Source organism: Pteropus medius, unplaced genomic scaffold (genome assembly GCF_902729225.1).
Source record: "Pteropus medius unplaced genomic scaffold, Ma_sr-lr_union100, whole genome shotgun sequence".
In the NCBI taxonomy this organism is placed as follows: Eukaryota; Metazoa; Chordata; class Mammalia; order Chiroptera; family Pteropodidae; genus Pteropus; species Pteropus medius.
Genome location: NW_024340692.1, coordinates 3,735,058 through 3,754,736, shown reverse-complemented (window position 1 = coordinate 3,754,736; position 19,679 = coordinate 3,735,058). Strand labels below are relative to the sequence as shown.

Sequence of the window (19,679 nt, the reverse complement as noted above, 5' to 3'; positions counted from 1 at the left end):
ACTGTTATGTTAAATCACTTAACTTTTTGTGGAAGAGATCCAGGTAAGTAAGACTTAAAACTTTGTTGGTAGCCTGAATCATGAAAGAGAAGCTTCATTTACAGCAGTGAGAGAAGCAGTAAACTACACTAACTTGGAAAAAGGACAAATATTTATAGTACACATTCAACCTGGAGTCTGGGCCATATGAAGTGCCACAAAAGTTCTTTCCAAAGAAGCTAGTATTCGTATTTGATCAAGATAATCTAATACCATCATGTTCGTAAATGAAGAAACTATAGTAAGAAACAAAGTGACTTTCTTAGCAACATGAGTCTGCAAGCTCCACGCTAGGAATGGCTATCAGTTTTAGTGTATTCTTGGATAAACTGGTGGAAAGGAGTTAGAAATCATCAAAAGGAAAACAGGGAAGCCCACTTTCTTTCTTTCTTTTTTTTTTTTGAAGATCTCTGTCACAGGAATAAGCACATTCTGATGCTGTGATTCTCTGGTGTTAGACTTCACTGCTAAGGTAAGAATATGTATGAGAGGTCTATATGCTATTCAAAAAGGACTAGTGCCAGTATAAGGGCTTCCCCTGCCCCCCCAAGCCTACAGCACCTGGTCTTCCTACGTGGTCTCCCATCCAAGTACTAACCAGGCTCAACCCTGCTTAGCTTCCGAGATCAGACATTAGGCTTGTTCAGGGTGACATGGCCGTAGACTAAGGGCTATTTTTTTTTTAACTGTTCTGCAAGTAGTTGAGAGTAACCATTTGGAAACCTTTATGACAATTTGATACTGCTACAAGAACTAAAGGCATGATTTTTTAAAGTAATTTATTTTTATTTAACTTAAGTGTTGACTCACGACTGAATAGGGGGAAAACTGGTCCTTCCGCACAGATAGTTTGAGAAGTACAGATGTAAAATCTAGGCCTCCTTGCCACGCCAAAGAAACATTACCAGAGAGAATAAGAGCCATAAAAAGAATCAGGTATTATTACCAAATAAACGTTAATAAAACAAAATTTCAGTCTGTTAAGCCAGTATAAATATCTTGACTGCTGACCAAGCCATATTGGGACATTCGTCCTTGCATGAACAGTAAATTACATCACGTATATAACTGGACACTTGTCTGTCCCATTCAATTTTGTAGTTGGTAAGTCAATTCCTCTAGGCTTTTCCATTTGTAACCAGAGTTCAGTGACCTTTAACCCTTTACACAGGGAATTGTTATTTACAAAATGAGGATAATAGGATAATAAGATTTACCTTAAGTGAAATGCGAGGTATTATTATAAGTATTGCTTTCTTGTGAAAATAACTGGCTATACTATTAATTAAAAGATGAGTAACACTAAATAATCCAGACTTATAAACCAGTTTACTGGGTTCAGAAAAAGTATAAAACACTTAAAATATTTATATCTAAGCATTTTACATAAAGAGTTCCTTTTATTATTTCACTAGAACTAGTGACTGTCACTTGGTATAAACCTGGCACCCAATTCTATATGGCTCTGAAGAGTATTTTTTTAAATTCTTTTTTGTAGTAGATCACTTGCCATGGTTTGGATGGTTTTATGTGAGCCTTTTCTTCACATCAAAGCATCTTATATGACTTGTAGTTTTAAAATCAAAGTAAAGTAAGGTGTATTTTTTTTTTTTTAAATTCAGGGAAGAGAAATAGTAGAGAAGGAAAGGATGTAAAGAGAAGGAAGAGAGACCAGATAAGCAGCTTTGGGATAATCGGATTGTCAGGAGACCTCAAGCCCAGAGAATCCTCAGTCCAAGGATTCTATCTGTGTTCATGGCAGGCCTCTACCATGTCACAGCACTTAGGAAAAACAATGCCTTTCTTTCTGTCCATGCATGGAAATTGAAGGAGGAACACTGAACACAGCAGAAATCTAGGGCCTATTTGCTCTAGCAGTATTCACATTATTAAGAAATAAGCAAATAATTTAATTCTAAAAGACAGATGCAGAATAATTTAATTTTCTGTTTTATTACATGAACTTCTTGTCAAATTTAAGGCATAATTTAAAGAAAAATCCTAAAATGATTAGCTAAAAACAAAAAATATTTCTTTGATATAATTTCAAATCTTTTAATTAAATAACATTGAAGAAGAAGACTTGCTAACCACTGAGAACAAAATCAGAGGTTTATAAGACATACTTTTTGATTTCATGTCTTTGCACGGTATGTCATCTTAAGAAATATTCCATTAAGACCACACTGGTAACTTATTTTCATAACCAGTTTCCTGTTGGAATTTTCTATTCTTTCTCATTCAGGATTAACTCATATTTCAAGGCAAGAGGAATGGGGTTGGGTAGAAGGTATAGAAATTACCAATTTTCAAGTCAATCCAGCTTAGTACTCTGTAAGATAAAATTTAACAGTAATTGCTGAGTTAAAAACTGATGAAACAATGCTATGCAAAATCTTGAATAACAGGTTTTCTGGATGTTTAATTCATAAGGATAAAGAAATAGTGGGAGATCTATACAATGGAATACTACTGGGCAATAAAAAGGGATAAACTATTGATATACAGCACAATATGGATGATTCTCAAAAGCATTACGCCAGTAATGACAGAAGACAGACCCAAAAGAGTCTATCATTCCAATCATAAAAAATTCTGAAAAAGTTAAGACTGTAATAACAGAAAGGGGATCAATGGTTACCAGGGGCTGAGGGTAAGGGAAAGCAATTGATTGGAAAAGAATATTAGGGAACTGTTTGGGCAATGGAAATGTTCTATATCATGATTGTGCTGATGTTTCTATAACTATATAGATTGTACACTTAAAATTGGTAGATTTTATTGTACATAAAGTACCTTAAGGAAGCTGACTCAAAACACTAATTATTGCAAATTACATGAAATCTCAAAATCACAACTCAACATTCACAACTTCCCGACTTATAGGCCATCTTACTTCCCCCTTCCTGCATTCAGTTGTGACCAGAATCACACATGTCCTCCATTCTCTATCAGCAGGGTGTGCATAATAATCTATTGTGACATGGCGACTAAACATAAAAATTTCTATTTTTTTAATCTAAAAAGATGATTTTTTGCCTAATATTTTATATGTGGATTTATAGAAATATACTAATTTAGAGATAGCTTTACCTTTATCAGGGTGTGAGCTCATATATTTTTACTAAAGGGATCATAGTCATAGAAATTTGGAGACTGCTTCTCTACAGAGCTAATACTGATATGTACCACGCAAGCGATATGTGCACAGACCTTTGCAAATACTTTGGAAGAAGTTGATGAGAAGCAGCCAGTTAATGCATCTTTGGCTTGACTTGTCTCCATCTGTCTTTGTGCTGGCCTCTTGGTTAGGTAGACATGTGCCAGGATATGACTCAGAAATTAGGAAATATGTCATCTAACTGCTGGGTCACTTTGGGAACAAGTGATGGGCTCAGACCACTATCTCAGATTATATGAACAGAGGCATTCCATCAACTTAATAGATGGGGTTGGCAAATAGAGACCTCATGGATACCACTAGTGGGTTGGATAGAGCTGGCTATGAGAGCCGAAAGCAGCAGGAGTTTGAGGGAGATAATCTGTGGAAGAGAAGCCTTTGAATACTACACGCAGTTTAAGGAAAAAATTTGTAGAAGTCATAAAACTTTCAGTCCTCTTCTCTCCCAACTTCCCACTAGTTATGTATTTTAAAACTCAGATGGGTCCATATGTAACAAGCAGATACTTCAATTTTAAATGGTCTTTCTAAAGTCAAGTCAATTTTAAAACTCTCTTCTCTTAGCCAATAAGTTTAACTGGTCTGGGTGCTCTCCACTCACATCAGAGCTATTTTTCCCCTTTTTTGTTAGATTGTGTTTATCTTCCTAATTTATATGACTTGGCAATCTTGTGTGTGTATGGGTCAAAGTCTGTGTGTCTGTATGCCTGTGTGTGTGTGTAAGCGGGCAAGAGGATAGATGAATAAAAACAGTAAAACAACAACAAAAAAATTCTTACTGAAAATAACAGATTCTGGGAAGTATTTAGGGAAATTTTTAAAGCAATGTTATGATAATTTCTGAGAAACACTTGAAATTATGTGGGAAAACAACTTGGCATGCTTATTTGTTTTAGCAAATTTACATTTACACACATACTTCTTGCGGGGTACTAAACAAGAAAGATGTACTACTAGATATACAATATACATCAGAGCAGTTTGGTTGTCTAAGTAAACAAAATTATACCATTCTCTATTCACACAGAGCTCTTGTATATGACTGTGCGTTTGTAGTATTTTAAGCTAACGATTCTAGGAGGCTGGCTGTAATATCTGTAGGCAGAATGAAACATACTCATTTGTATCATGATTGCACCAAATGGTTCAAATTAGACTTGATAAAAAAAAAAATCAACATCTGATTTTGGGTAATGAAAACCTTACTCAATTTCCATGATTTAGAAATTTGTATTTTGTAGAATTTCTCAAGAGCATCACTTTACCTTCAAAATACAATGGTGACCAGTCACATCCTTGCTTCTTCCTCTCCGCTCTAGGACAGAGGTGTCCCATGAGAAAGAATCATCAGGTGTGGCACAGAAAGAAAAAAAGCCTTCCAAATAAAAACCAAGATTGGACTTTATTTGTTAACATTTATCCATGTGAATAGCCCTTTTGGAAAACAAACATGCTTTCTTTGTCAACCCAATACTGACATGAAATGAGTGTGCAAACATCAGAGCAAGGTATGCATTGGTTTTCTGTGATTACAGAAGCTGATGCTAAAGTCAATATGTCCAGATTATAAAGAACTTGATTTGAAGTACCTTTCCAATTCCTCCTTTCTCCCCACAAGGAGGAATGAACGCTATAGGAATACACACTCTGGTTAGAAGGCTAGAGCTCTCAGAAAATTTTGTATTAAGGAATTTTCTATCAAGATGAAAACCTTACTAGTCCTTGTTAGTTGACATGCTAAAACAGATGTCTTCTTTCTATATATATATTGTTTGCACACAAGGATTTACTTTAAAAGTTACTTATCACAGTATGTGCATATACGCAAACATGCACATGTATATAGAGACCATTCAACCTGGCTCACTCCTACTGTACATGAGCCTCATTATAAATTTGTCTTATTATAACATTTAAAATGTTCAATCATGGAGAGTAGTGGTATAATGAGGTAAGGAGTATCAAATTACTTGCAAAAAAGGTACAAAAGCTAAGGAATGCCTCTTCTTGGATGAAATTGTAAGTCTGAGGAGCACTTGACTGAAATTGGTAGTAGAAGAAAAAAGCAACAGGGTAATTTTATGTGACTTTCAGGTACTTGCTTTGATATATTTTTCAATATATAAATTTCTATCATTTATTTTTCCGATCTATATTTGAAAATATTTTCACCGTGAAAAAGGCATCTTTTAAAAGAAAAAAATTGATAAAGTGAACAATGTACCCTCCCAACACGATCACCCATCGAACCAAAATTACATTATCAAAATGCCAGGGCACAAGTTTTAAATTGTTCCTGTGATACTGTTCAAAACATATTGTTTGACTTTTGATAAAAAATTCACTTTGTTATAGAATGTTCTTGATTATGGACCAGATAAGAATATATAATTCTGAGAACTATCATTTTTTTCCCTCACTAACAATCTGTACAGCATTTTTACTTTAAAAACTGTGATTATGATAGATCACTCTGGGGTTACAACACATTTAATCACAGAAACTCCAGCTAAGCTCTATTAAAGAAAGGCCTGTCAGGATTTCTTCTCTGTACCCAGGAATTTTAGCTTGTCTAGCTTAAAACCAGCCACATGCATTCCTCTATGAGCATTTGTTTGCAAATAAATAAAGCAGGTGCCTTGCTTTGCCATGTAAAAAGAAATTTCTGAGGAGTATATTACTTTCTGCAATGTGTAGAGCTGCACTTCGAAGATTCAAAAGCATTTTTCAAATTACCTAGCTCCATCCTAAATCAAACCTGGGAAACTTTTAAAGACATGATACATTTCAATATTTAATAATAGTACCTTAGGAGTCATTCAGGTTTCAAAATAGAAAATCTTAAATCCAGCTGATATTCTTAGCATACCAACCTTTAATATAAAATTACCTGTAGTCTTTAAACACAGATTATCTAATTCCATACCAGTAGGCTAACACGGAATTTGCATGTTAAAGTTCCAAATTTTTATTATGCTTGATATAACCTGTACATATTCAACCTTGGAGGAAAATAAATCATGTAAGTGAATGACACCTGAATTCGTGTCGTTTTTGCCAACGATCATCTGGGTGACTGCCAATACCCAGCTTTGGTTTCCGCACATGTAAATAAGAGAGTCTTACTAAACTTTCTAAGCCTTACTAAACCAAAATTCCGTTATTATATTGTAATGTTCCATTATTCAACTATCTAAGCCTAAAATCTGGACACACGAATCATTTTAATTAACATGTTTTAAACCCTAGACTAACTTTTTTTTTAAATCAATTTGCATAACCAACTTATGTTCAGAATACATGCCCTTATGGAGAGCTGCTGTATTATCCTATACAATGGATGCTTCCCTGATGTTTATGTCCAGGGCTGCTGAACAGTGATGTGATTAGAGGTATCACTAATTCTTCTGGATTAATTTTCATTCCTGATAAATTCAATGATCAGGTCAAAGTGAAAACTTTGCTTGTAAACTAGAGAAATTGCTCAAGAAAGTCCCTAAGAGTCATTGGAACCCCCTGGAATCACACCAGTAGGGTCTGTGAATATTCTGCAACTTGAGGCTCAACCATTCCAAAATAAATGTTATAATTCCATGAAACTATATAAATAAGTATCTGTAGTCTTCCAGTGGTCTTTAGTTCCAAAAAAATAGCAGTTAATTAAACCCTTTAAACAGATACAAGTTATTCACTTGGAGAGGACCACAGCTGAAATGCTAGAGGGTAAATTATTTTATGCTTCAGGAAGCAAAGGAACAGTTTGAAATCATCAGAGAAAACACTAGAAATAGGAGAATAGAGAAGGATGGTTCCTGCAGGTGGTCTTGTTTTCTTCTACATTGAGATAAGCCCAACTCCTAGGACACCTATAAATCTGCTTGCTTTGCAATAAACAAAACTCACCAGAGCCCTTTCTGACATTTTGAGGTCTACATTTTCTAGTTTACCTCTCTATCCATAACCAAAGTTCTGCCATTGAGTTTGTGGAAAGCCTCTGTATATCTGCAGGGGGACGGTCTTTGCTGGGGCTTAATGTTTCTAAACATAAATGCCAGAGACCCTGGCATTTCCTGATGTGCTTTCCCATTATGTCTGATAAATAGCAAAAAATGAGTGCACAATTTTTTTTTTCATAATGACTGATTTTACACATCAGGTAAGGGCTAAAACCTTGGAACAAATTCAAGGCCGCAATCTTCCAGCTCTGAAGTTTTAACTGTGCAGCCAAGATTCTAACTACTGGTACGTTATCAGAGCTTCTAAAGCTTGAATGGAAGATTCTATTTCATGTATTATACTTTGAATTACTCCACAACAGAAGCTGACTGAACAACCCAAAGGAACTTTAACATATTCATTAGGATGTGAGGGAGCAGGACAGAAAGGGACTGAACACTCACTAAGCAGTATTCCATAAAACAGCAAAGATTGAGTATTCCATAAAACACACTGAGGACTGAGTGTGTGATTGAACAGAAAGATGTATTGGGAAATTTAACTTTGTTCTTCTCCGGGTATAAGAATAGCCGTAGAACACAAAGATTAATTTCCTGCTTTAGCATTCATCGGGGAACAACACATTATTACTTGTAACACATACACAAGGCTGTTGATGGATATACTTTCCTTTGATTGCTCAGATTAAATGTGTTCCTAGCAAAGGCGCACACGCAGACACACATGCACGTGTGTGTATAATTATAAATCGCATATGCATTAACAGTTTGTGTGTCTGTATATTTATAAGCAGCTATCAATATAGACGTTATACATTTTATTTGTCTGCAAAGTAGAAGTGATTTGGGGTTGTTGGTGACTGATTGAACAAATATAGATCAAAAACAGAATAATCAGTGTAATCCATATATGAGACTGTAACAAAAAACTCAGAAATTCAAAATAAAAGAGGGTAAGAAGCGGCAGCATGCATTACAGAGCACAAGGTAATAACTGCGTCTACATGCCTTAATACCCTCTTGTCCCAGCAGTCCTGACTTTCTAAGCAGCCCACTTCTCCACATTAACGGTAGTCATTTGGAGAGCAGCAAACGTGCCATTAGAAGCACTTTTACAAGTGTATATTCATCCACCAATTAGCTTAATGTGGCCGCTTTCTGCATATTTTCTATCCAGGCTTGCACAAATCTTATTAATATTTCCCCCTAGCGCTTTGACAGATTACCTTGTCATTATGCATCCTGGAGCCTTTTAAACAATATGGGTAAACTACTGTTTGTGAGGTTAATGACAATTATCCCCTAATTACTGCATAAGTCACTCAGTCCACTTTATCTCATAGGCAGGGTTCTGCTCTGTGTATCTGCCATTGTGTCACCGTAAATGAATCTTGTATTGCTATGTTTATCTGCCACTGCCTTGTAAATTATACTGACAGAAGAATGAACAAATTACTGTATGTCACCACTTAAATACTGCTTCTGAAATTTAAAAAAAAAAGCTTCAGCATAGAGCTTGAATTGTGATTTTAGCAGATGACAATTAGTAAAAATATATTTAATGTTTTATGTTACATTTCAAGGCTGATAGCTAAGAATCTGGAATCACAGCAATGGCACTGGGGGCGGGTGGAGGGTGAAGAGCAACGGAGGTAAAAGGGAAAAAAGAGAGACTCAAAACTGAAATAGTAATGCCAGTCCAACCTCCTGAATGCATCTTCTATTATTTTAAAAGCCAATATAGCATTCTTGAGGTATTTTCCAAGATTTTTCAAGTCTAAATCAAATTCAATGGGTTAGGCATAAGCCATACTCTTTAGCTGGGATATTTTTTTTGGTGGGATGGAGGACATACTAATAACCAGTCCAAACAAAAAACACAGAATCTACATAATTGAGAACAGATAATGTAATAAGGCCACAGGCTAAGACAATTTCATTGATGCATTTTTAAACATTATTAAACAGGTTCAGAAACACTGTTTCCAAAGTCGCATTTGAAATTGTTTAATAATGTTTACATCAATGAAATTAGTCCACTGCTGCATCAGGGTAACTACATCTGCTCTGATATAATTTTCAGGGAAAAGTGGATAATATGACTATCTTTAAATTAAAAAAAAAAAAAAGATTGAGTTATCTGCAAATAATCTGGAAGAATTTATTTTTAACCTGAAATCTATGATTCTGCAGATTCCCAGGTAAATAAATGTTTGCATTAGAACAGGCATAAACATCTGGCTTCCTGAGATGACTGCCATTTAATCAGTATCTGAAAACATTTTGAAATGTGAAACAACCAAAATGCCTCCATTTACATGACAAGGTGGCTGATAGCTGGCAAGCACAAGTAACCAGGCCACACCAGTCTGAAGGATGGCTTTCAACTCTCAATTAGTTGGGCATGTAGAAAGCTTGCATCAAAATTGCCTTATGACAGCCACAAGTTTATAAGGGAGGGCTCATAGCACTGATGATAAAGCTATTTGGTGGAAGCATGCACGCACATACAGTACCTCTTGATTCACGTGCTGAACTGGCTGGAAGAAAAAGCTGCAGTAAAAAGAAAGGAAAACATGAAAGCCAGAGTTGACAGGCCTAGCCCAGGGGCCTCATGGATGCTAAGCCCAACCCGTAGGGCTCCCTCCAATCCCCAAAGACTGATTTTAGTGTCAGTCCTGCGCTCGGTCAACGCAGTTTCAGCTGAGCAAGTGCTGCAGGCAAAAATGAAAGCACCATACATAGTCTTTTCTTTTTAGTGTGTGAAACCAAAGTTAAGAGATCCTGGTTAAGGCTGAGGTCACTGCTGACCACCACTAAGGGGTTAAAATTTTCCCGAAAAACAGGTTAGATTATCTTTGGATACAGAATTGAGGAGAGTGAATTTATAAATCGTTAACTTTCCTTTTCTTCTAACATTGGATTTTGTTGCCACCCCACCCCCATCCATTTTTTTTTTTAGCCTTGCTGAATGGTATGTATAGCCACTCGCTCTACTTGGCTGGAGGTGGGGGTGAAAATGTGCATTTAGTGGAGAAAAACTCCTAGTGTCAACACTTTCTTCCTTCATTTTATCTTCTGCAAATAACTTTATACTTATCAATTCCTGAATCCTCATCTGGTCTTCCCATCATCCAGCTATTTCTCATTTCTGTCTTGCATCTGTTCCATCTCTTTTATGAGGAAAATTTCAAGTCAGGATTTCTTTATAGATTCTGCCTATTGACCAAATAACTACCCAGTTGCTCAAAAAGAACTGTCACTTGACTTCTGAAAACAAAACAAAACAACAACAAAAACCAAAATCTGAAACACACCAAGGTATGTTGCCCCCTTTTTTTTTTTTTTTTTAACTAAATGCTATATTTTCAGGCTAAAGGATTGTTTTAAATAACACAGTCTCTGTGTCTTGGTTTCCTCATATATGAAATGGGGTAAAAAGAGCTACATGCTAGAGCTCTCAGGATTTAAGAAAAATAATAATGCCTGCACTTTCCTGAGCCCTTAACAATGAGCCAGGCAGGACTCTAGGCAACTAATATGTATGTATTATGTCCCTCTACACTCAGATCAGGTTTGAGGTACTATTATTAAACCCACTTTACAGATGGGGAAATTGAGGTACATCAAAGTTGAATAACTTGCCTAAGGTTATAAAGCTAGTAATTTTTGGAGCCAGGATATAAAACCAGCAGTGTGAGTCTAGAACTATGTTGAAATACCCTGTACATTCTTGTCTGCCCTCTCCCCCAACCTAAACTTTCATCAGTGGCCTCTTGCTTTCCCTCTCTTTTCCCACTATTCTTCTTTACCCCTATTATCACAAGCTTAGTAATAGCCCACCTTACTTCCTAACTGGATTATTTTAATCATTCTTCATTCTTCCCATTTATTCCTTTGTGCCACTCACATTTTGACTACATTGTGATGCCAAGGTTCTTTTCCTAAAGTACACCTCTGATCACATTACAAAATCCTCCTTCCAAACTCCAATGGCTCTCCTTTGCTAAACAATTTAAGCATAAATTCTTCATGTTGGCATTCAAGAACTGCCCCAATCTAGCTTTTAAGTCTTGATCTCTTTTATACACATTGTGACATTGTAGCTGAACCAGTTAGCTTTCAGTGAACACTATAATTTCTCACCACACCACATTTTTGCTTGCACTGTCCCTTCACCTTGGAATGTCGTCATTAATGTTCTGGGAGCCCACTATCATCCAAGGCCCACCTCTCAAATATTACCTTGATCATAAATGCTGTGATCTACTCAGAATCCCCATCTGCTTTTCATGATTTTTAAAAACATATTCCATTTTACATAGGTCACATGCAATCTGATATGACCTCTTACAATATAACCAGACCCTTGAGTATAGAGGCTCCAGAAAACTTGTCTTTACACAAATTTTTAACCAATCATTTTCTTTTTTTACCTAATTAATTTCTGTTGATGACCACATGTCATTTCTGTAAACCCGACTATGTTCTTTAAACAGATGCTTACTAGATTTCTAAAAATAGTCAGTGTGCATCTACGACGTAAGTTGTCCAATGTGTGGGTTAGGCAGTCAATATTCGCAAATGCAGATATCCAAAAGGTTTATATTATGTACTTAAGAAGTAAAAATATGATTATTTTCCGATGCAATTAAAAATCCATTTCTCTCAAAATATTTTAAAACCTCAGTTGGGCCTACATTTCCAAGATCATTTTATTAGAATTATTTATTGGTGTAGGGCAAACTACTTAAATCGTATACAATGCAAAATAAATGGCAGTACAGAAAAAGAGTAGCTGTTACAGGAAAACAAGCTAAGAGAAACAAGTAATTTAGGAATGAGGAGCTAAGTATTAAAAAGGGACCTTAAAAATGCAAATGTGGGACATGAGTATACATGTCAAGTCTGACAGACTAGAAATAATTCCCATTGTGGCCAACAACGAATTACTCAATGTTAAAACTAAACATTAGAACATTTATAATGATTTAAGTGAAACAGTAAGAAACTCCTGGCCAACATTTGAGGTATACAAGTATGAGCAGATAGAGCAGAGGGAAGAGTGGGAGAGAAATCTCATTCATAGAAGATTTGGTAAAACTAAAATGGCTATGGGAAAATAAATAGTTATAAGAAAGTAGAGACTTGAGTGGTTAATTTTGAATATATCAGTTTAATCCTAATATGGAGCTCTGGTTGTGAACAAAAATAAAATGCACAGAATGGGGAGAAGAAAGGATAGAAAACGGATATTGATAAATGAATATGAAATGTATTGAAAAAGAAATATTAAAGAAGGTCTTTCAGCCAGTCTATGCTATAAACTATAAAAGGCTTTCACTTATTTTACTTTGCATACCTATTATCAGTTGTCACTTCTAAACAATGGCTATAATAATTCAATAGAATATAAAATGAATGAATTACTTGTCATAGAAATGTACTTTTATAATTAGTGAACTGCTCCTCTCAGTGAACCACCATGCAATAAAACAGTTCAACTTTTTCAGCCATCTTTTAAGAAAATCAACTATTTGTTCATTTTCTAAATGCCAGGAAGATGCTCTTCTTTACTTATCATATTTATCTGAAGATAAAAAGATATATTAAATAAAAACTATCAAGGAATTAAGTAATTAAAATTAATTAAAAAAATTAAAATTTCCTTATTGGAAATAATGAAAACATGTTCACAGGAACATCAACATTTCATTTTTTACTTTTTATGGAATTACCTATCAAGGCAGGAGACCAAAGTTTTGTCATCTCACCTGTCTTCTGTTGATATCTATTTTCATGAAGTCTAAAATAGACACTGTCTATAAATTTACATGCTCTATTTGCTCTACGTTCAATTGTCTCAGAAGTAACACATAAAGGTTATTCCATCAGACCAAAAAGGCAAAGCATACGCAAACTCTGGCAGACAGCTGAGAGCACTATCAGGCCAACAGAGGCAAGGGAGAGCCACTACCGAATCCAGTTTCTCTCCTGTACTTTCTCCCTAAATGTTCTCCTAGATGATATTTCTTTGCAGCTCTTTTGTTTCTCTTTTTATTCCCATTGAGGAAGCGAGTAAAGAGTCCTTTCAAATAGAGAGATTAAACTCTGGCAAATTCTCTCTTGGTTTAGTAAGAAAAGGCATATTCTACACAAATATCCAAGAAGTGGTATAGGAACATAATAACACCCCCAAAATTAACTCTAAGGTAATTTTTGTTATTTTATTTTTCTAACTTATAAAGCACTTCCAAATGAGAGTCAATTGTCACTCTATTCCATCAATGAGGAGAATTCTAATTAGTACAGATTTATGATTATTGGAATAGTAAGTTAAGGAAAAATGTGCGCACGTATGTAAGTGAGAGAGAGACAGGCCACATTGTGCAAAGTCTCTACTTTACACCTTGTTTCCAGTGGAAGTAGAAAACAAGAAATGAATTCACACTGATATCTTAATGTGCCAGGAGTGCCCACCTAATTATATTATAAACATATTTACTAAACTTAACACCAAATGAAGTAGTACTTGGGAAGAAAATTATATAGAATGGGGGTCTCCATGAGGCAAATCTTCAGGCACACCTTCAGACTCTGTCTTTTCTCTTAGACAAGTTAGGTTTTAACTATGGTATTGGGGGTACCTAAGACCAGACCTGGGATCAGTGAGACGTCACAGGACTCAGCATATAATCATACTCGCAGCTAAGATTTATTACAATGAAAAGACACAAAGCAAAATGAGCAAAGGAAAAAGAAGCATGGGGTAAATTCCACAAGAAACCAAGAGCATACTTCTAAGTGTCTTCTCCCCAAGTCACACAGGATGCACTTAACTTCTCCAGCATCGAACTGTGAAAACTGTCTACAAAGGAAATTTCTTAGCAACTCAGCTCATGGTTTTTTTGGGGGCTGGTCACATATGCACCCTTTGCCTAGCATGTACCAAAAACCAAAATTCCAGACTCCTAGAAGGAAAGCAAGTACTCAGCATAAACCACGTTACTTAGCACAAACAGTTTAGAACAGTGAGACACTCTAATCAGTTAGGAAATGGTGAGAACACTCCCCATATTCAAGTTTCTAGATACAGCCGAGGGGCAACCATGCACACAGATCCTTTAAGGATGGTGGTCTCGGGCCGGCTGTGTTAACACTACTCTGCACGCCTATCCATCACTGCTTCATATCCACCACTGTTTCAGATCTGCACCCCCTCTGCCATCCCACACTAAAACAGATTCTAACATTGTGGTTCTAGATGGCCACAAGCTCAGCTCTAATGCTCAATCCAGGAATGGGTGGACAGGTAGGAGAAAGGGAGATGTCTGTCTGTATTTGAGCACAGAGAGGTATAATTTATAGTATCTATAAATCTATAGTATCAAGATAGGTTGAGTTCAAAAAACATTACTGAAAACTCAGTCTGTATCTAAGGAAAAAAAAAAACATACCATCATACTGCATAATAATAACAAATACATGAGATTAAGGCTCATAGACACCAAGGGGACTATGTTAGCTTCATTTTCTTTAGAGAGCGTACATTCAAATGAGTTCTTACTATGTCAAATGTTGTCTATTAGAAGGTAAAACTAATGGTTCCCCTCAAAAGCCTCTGGTCCAGAGGCTAGAAAAGCAGGTTTGTAGTTCCTTTGAACATTCACTTTTGAGAACAAAAATCAATATGGGGATATTTACAAATCTCTTAGTTTTGATTTTATATTAAAATAGGGTAGAAAAATCTTCATTGTTGTCTGAAACGGTTTGTCAGTACTTAGCCTGCAAATGTGACACCCAACTTATTTATGGCAATCTGCTAGAAACATAAAATAATTTAGGAAAAGGAAATCAATGTAGCATTTTGTTTTCAAACCAATCCACCAACTATATGTCGAAGTACACACAACAAAATTCTCATTTTAAGTCGACATTTCCTAAGGCTCTATGGTAAGGTAGAAATTGACCTTCGGATCAAACTAAAGGACTATCGTAAATATGCATTAAGGAGAGAAGTGTGATGTGAATTTGGCTCCAATGAAAAGTAAGAACTACTTTTCACTGAGCACTTACTATGTGCCAGGTACTAAGGAGAAAGGTTCCACATGCAGTACCTCAATTACTCCATAACTCAGCGCACACATGAAGGCTAGAAACTGTATTTCAGCTCAAGTCTAGGGTGAGGGGAGAAAAATGGCCAAATATATACACTGCCCTTCTGTTTAGTTTCCTGGTTTTAGAAAGAACAACCCTACTGAGTTGGTATAAGGCAAAACACATTCCTTCTACTTTGTGAGTGCAGAAACTCTACAGCCTCTTGTGAACAGCACCACTCATCATGAGAGAAATCCAAATTTAAGTGAAAACAAAAACAATTAGACTTAAATGGAAGCCAAAAGATGCCCATATGCATGTATTTCCTCCTTCCCTCAGGAGATTAGTCAAAATTCAATGTCATGAACAGCATTTGTCCTGACATGTGTGATCCTGTTCTATAACATGACCTTCCTCCTTTTCTCTATAAAAGGGTCTGATGTTCACACGTAGCTAGAAACAAGAGACACAGCAACTCCTGTGAACCTGACTGAGGGTATACTTCATAAACAATATCCTGGGAGTTTCCAGGCCTTTATAAGTAATGCTCTCAGGCCACAGGTGTCAGATTTGTTTTCTGTGGCTGTAGGGTAAAGCTCTCTGCAATAGATTTTGCTGAAGATGGGGGTTGGGATTTGAGGCTCTGGGCAAAATGAAGCTTGGTGGTCCTGGATCACTCCAAGCCAACAGAGAAGAACACACATATCTGTAAAAGTCCCTGATCCAAGAATATTACTATTCTCCATAGAAACACAGGCAATGCACGGCAGGAGAAGGGGGACTCAGGACCTGGGCCTGAGGCACCCACACACATAGCAACAAAGAAAACAGCATGCAAACAGCAGCTGCACTGACATTCAGTGAAGACAGAGGCTGGTTTTTAGATCTTGCATAGGAAAGAACAAAGACATCCCAATTAATCACGAGTAAGACAAGTGGAAAATTGGTGCTTCTGTATCTATCAACAAACAAAAAGAAAAAAATGTGGCAAACACATATATTTTTCATATATATAAACCACAGATTGCACAGACTTCCTATAGCCACAGCTGCCAGCTCCATTATCCCTTTCTGTAAGGGCTCTGAGAAAGAAAATGAAAGGAAATGGGGTAAAAATATTTCCATTATATATAGCAGAATGTTGCCAGATAAATAATTTTTAGCCTTAAAGAACATTTTAATATGGATTTCTGGCAAAACTTTTAATCATCTAATAAATATTTTATTAAAGTTTATATAACACGTATCAAGAGGCCAACTCCAAGTTATACCACAGAAAAAAGACAGCAACAACACAGGAGCAATAGCATACAACTGAAGGGAAATTCAGTAATACAGCATTAAAAATCACTGATTATCAGGGGAAAACAGGGTATGTTCTGGTTCTAGCAATCCTGAATACCTGCTTTATCAAAGAAAGGGGAGGAAAACTGAAGAGGAAAATCAAATCAAATCAAATCAATTAAAACAAAAGAAAATATAGTATGGAGTGTGAAGTCACAGACCTGTGCTCCAATACCAAGTCTTTTACTTATCAGCTGTGTGACTACTCTGAGCCTCAGTTTCCCAGCTACGAAACAAGAATAGTACCTGATAGCAATACATTTTAGGGTTATTTTTAGGATTATTAGCAATTGCCAGGATTGAGTTAAATGAAGTACAAATATTCACGAAAGGCCTGGCCTAATACTAGGCACAGGCAGGCACTCAGTAAATGATTGGTCATATAAATAGTTACAGCTTTAGCATAAATCCAAGGATTAACTGAAACCTTAAACTTGCATCTAGAAATCTGATTGTACAACGTGATCTACTGAGATCACATATAAAATAGGAAACAATAAGTGAAAACAAGACTTAAAGACAAAGGTTAAAATTTAAAAAAATTAAATTATTGGAAAAAAACTATATACTTTGATCGGCTTAAGAGTTTCTTGGTTATAGGTGCTATGTTAAATAAAACATGCAGAGATAAGATTTTTATAATAATCAGATGAATCTTCTGAATGCTTTACATGTGAATGTCATTCACTGAATCAATAATGTCTCTTTAAAATGATTATTTTACCCTTTTGTTTACTGGTGTGTTGAATGCTGGCTTCGTGTGTGTCAAAGAAAGAGAACGCCCATGTGCAAAGGAACCTGGTTCTTTTTTGTTTTTAATAAAAGTATGGCAGGAATCTATTTCTGCTTCTCCAGGAGTACAGAATTTCCTTCACAGGACAGAGAAGCCACTTGAATGAGGATTTATGATGCAATTAGAGCCAAATATCTCAAAAATGAAGCAATCATATAGGTTATTTTGTAAATATTTTATTAATCCTCTAAGAGCCTCCTAAGTGAGGCCTCACAGATACTTATATTCTTAATCTGCTATGAATAAATGCTTCAATCAGGCGCCTGCATTCCAATGACCCAGGACTAAACAGGGGAGTGTAAGGAGGTTTCAGGAATCACAGGTGCAACACCCTGTCAAGACTCAGAACCCAGCGACTTGCTCCCTCACCAGGGACTGCTCGCTCCAGTGATTCAAGGAGGTTACAAAAGTGCAACAGGACTTAATGTCAGCTACATGGCTTTACATACCTACTATGTCAGGGACTCTCAACCTTCTTGGGAATTTATTCAGGTATAAGAGTTATTTCTTTTCTAATAACATCTGTCCACCTGCCACTGAGTTGGAAGGCCACTCACTTCTCATGTGCTTCCAGTTCACAAGTGCTGGTAGTGTTCTCTGCAAGGTATATAAGTAAACAGAATCTTGCTGCTGCTTCCTAACAAATAATTCCTTTAACGCCTCTCCTTGATTTCATTCGCATACCTCTGGCTGTAGACATACAGTTACAAGATAAATTCAGAGTCGTCTGCCTTTCATCACATGCAGTTCCTATGAACATTTAATGAGTGTCCACCGGCAAGTCTATAGCTTGCTTTCCTACTCCTCTCAGAAATCCTCCTGCTGTCTTTGAGCTAACCCAGGATTTCTTCACCCGCATTCTTTATTTTTTTATACCTCAAAACCATCTCCTTTCACCAGCCAAAGAAAAAAGTTATTCCTGCCAGCTGAAACATGAAATGCCAATGGAAATTAAATTTGGCTTTATTATAAGAATAAGCGATCCATCTAAAACAGCTCAGGAGTACCTCCTGAAATTTCTGTCCCCAACTTTTATATTAAGAGGCACCTACTCCTCTATCTGCTCTACCTTCTCAAACATTTGAATTAAATTTTTGCCTTTAAGTGCAAAAATTAAACTAGTCTAAAAGTAGGATCCCCAAATTAAACTAGTATAAAATTGGGAACCAGGACTGAATCTTATACCTCATGATGGCAAAATGATTAACACAAAGAGTCAAAAGACTAAAGACTAAGTATGAAGAAAAACAAAGAAAACCCCCCACCTGCCATCTGATAAAAACCCACCTAATGGAAAGCGGCAAACTCATGCACAAATGACTTCGGTTGTATGATAGTTAAGAATCAATTTGTCTTCCAGCTACATCATTCCTCTCTCTTCTACAGTGGAAATGGGGGAGAGAGAACACATCATCAATCCCAAAAGGTCATTTGCTGCATTACTGCTTATTCTTAAGTCTTTCCCTCCAATTCCTTTGCCAGAAGAAATGGCCCCTCCCTCTCTTTGTTCTTTGTTTCCACCTGTGATTTTTTGTTAATGTTCTCTCTCTTTTGTTTCAGAACTCAAAGGCTCTATCTGAAGTTATTTCCCTTCCACTCTTATGTGATTTCCTGGTTTTGCTCCTAAATTTCTAGACCCATCCTCCTCCTTCTTCACTTGACTTGTTTCCCCAATTCAGAACTCATGTGTTTCTTTCTTTCTGCATACTACTCCATTGCCCTCTTTCCATTTTCACTCCTGAAAACAACTTTCCTTTATCACCCATTTCACTTTGCTTTAGAGAAAGAAGGTTGCTAAGAAAGGTGTGCCATCACGCAGATAGAAGATAAGAGCATGTTAACTTTGCATGTAATAGGAAACATAGATAATCTCATGGAAAACGAAAAAAAGCTAACTTTCAGGAGTTTGAATAAGAGTGAATGAGATGTTCTGACACCATTTTGGAAGATAGAGAAAAATGACGACCTTGAAAATTTGCCATTTTGAGTATATACTCATCTGCTAAATCTTTTTTCTGGCCTATCCAAATAGAAGATGTTTTCAGGGCCATTTCACTGCACTGACAAAAATCAGAATTAAATTTCCATTTGTTGCAAATGAGGGTTACATATCAACACTGATGAGAATTATTTCCCAATTCCTCCTCTGAGTACGGAATTCATAACTCGAGAAGACAAAGATAAATGGTTTAAAAATAGGGAGGGAGCATACAGTAGCAGCTAATTACAGCTAACAAATTGTTCAGACCCTCAAACACACACACACACA

General features: G+C 36.3%; 1 protein-coding gene and 1 pseudogene across 31 annotated transcripts in view; both read right to left on the bottom strand.

Annotated features, from left to right (window-relative positions):
* The window catches only part of BNC2 (basonuclin zinc finger protein 2), a 390,244-nt gene that overhangs the window by 23,587 nt on the left and 346,978 nt on the right, over positions 1 to 19,679 (bottom strand). The window lies entirely within an intron of this gene.
* Positions 589 to 704, bottom strand: LOC120593927 (uncharacterized; annotated as a pseudogene).